Genomic DNA, 2,145 nt, shown 5'->3' on the forward strand with positions numbered 1-2,145 from the left:
TGTTTTACTTTTAATTTACAACAAACCGTAATGATGATGATGATGATGATTATTATTATCATTATTATTATTTTCATTATTGATTCATCTGTGTTTATATATTTATCTATTTTCTTAATAAATTGATTAGTCGACTAATCAATACTAGTATTTCCATGTGATGCTACTTTCTACATGTCAGAGGGAAATATTGTACTTTCTACTCCACTACATTTATTTGACAGCTTTAGTTACTTTTCAGATGAAGATTTGACACAATGGATAATATAACAAGCTTTTAAAATACAACACATTGTTAAAGATGAAACCAGTGGTTTCCAACCTTTTTGGCTTTTGACGTCTTACAAAAAGCAGTGTGTAGTCGGGGTCACATTTCACATGTCTATGAGTTGTTAACAGCTCCACCAAATAGTGATTTTTCCCTCTAAACTTCTCACATGCTTTCATTTCAATAAATGTTCAAATGATCCAATATTTCAGCAAAAATCAAAGATTAGAGAAAAAGTCCAAAAACTGAAAACAGATTTGTGTATCAGAACTTTGTTTTTTCTTCTTTCCTCTCCCATTAATCATCTCACCACCCCTCAGATTTATCTGCTGACCCTTTGGAGGGGCCCGACCCCTAGGTTGGGAACCACTGGACTAAACTAGCTAACTGTATATAAAGTAGTGTAAACTAGCTCCACCTCCAGCAGCTACAACAGTAACATGCTGCTCTAACACTGATGCTTCACTATTAATAATCTAATGATGTCATATATAATAATATATCAGTCAGAGGGACCAAACCACTACTTTTACTGCAATACTTTAACTACATCAAGCTCATAATACTTATGTACTTTTACTGCAATACTTTAACTACATCAAGCTCATAATACTTATGTACTTTTACTGCAATACTTTAACTACATCAAGCTCGTAATACTTATGTACTTTTACTGTAGTTTGATTTTTCATTTTCAGTATTTGTACTACAAAGACCTGAGGCCTGTGTTACGAAGACCTGAGGCCTGTACTACTACTGTACAGCATAGTACAGTGCCCTACAGTACAGTGCAGTGCAGTACAGCATAATACAGTACTATGCAGTACAGTACAGTGTAGTGCAGTACAGTACAGTGCCCTACTGTACAGTACAGTGCAGTACAGCAAAGTACAGTACAGTGCAGTACAGTGCAATACAGTACAGCATAGTACTGTACAGTACAGTACAATACAGTGCCCTACAGTACAGCACAGTGCCCTACAGTACAGTGCAGTGCAACACAGTACAGTACAGTGCCCTACAGTACAGTACGGTGCACTACAGTATAGTACAGTGCATTACAGTGCAGCATAGTACAATACAGTGTAGTACAGTGCAGTACAGTACAATACAGTACAGTGCATTACAGTACAGTATACTACAGTACAGTGCAGCATAGTACAGTATAGTGTAGTACAGTGCAGTACAGTACAGTACAGTATAGTACAGCACAATACAGTGTAGTACAGTGCAGTACAGTACAATACAGTACAGTGCAGTACAGTGCATTACAGTACAGTATAGTACAGTACAGTGCATTACAGTACAGTATAGTACAGTACAGTACAGTACAGTATAGTACAGTGCATTACAGTACAGTATAGTACAGTACAGTGCAGTAAAGTACAGAACAGTGCAGTACAGTACAGTATAGTAAGGCGCATTACAGTACAGCGTAGTACAGTACAGTACAGTACAGTACAGTACAGTACAGTACAGAACAGTACAGTATAGTACAGTAGTGTAGTACAGCATAGTACAGTACAGTATAGTACAGTACAGTGCAGTACAGTACAGTGCAGTAGTGTAGTACAGTAGAATGCAGTGCAGTACAGTACAGTACAGTACAGTACAGTGCCCTACAGTACAGTGCAATGCAGTACAGTACAGACCTCTGATCATTTAACAAACATTCTCACAGTGAAACAGGTGACAGTGTTTCAGCTTCACTTCTGTTTGCTTCACATGTATTATCAACTAGACAGTTAAATATCTGGACAGATGGAACTAAATGCACTGAAATAAGGACCTGGTTGATTTCAAAACTATTCAAATCATGTAGAGAGTAAAAAATCAGCAGTTACCAAACTGCATCCAAAGGTTGTTTCAAATGAGGG

This window comes from Thunnus thynnus, chromosome 3 (assembly GCF_963924715.1).
Source record: "Thunnus thynnus chromosome 3, fThuThy2.1, whole genome shotgun sequence".
Classification (NCBI taxonomy): Eukaryota; Metazoa; Chordata; class Actinopteri; order Scombriformes; family Scombridae; genus Thunnus; species Thunnus thynnus.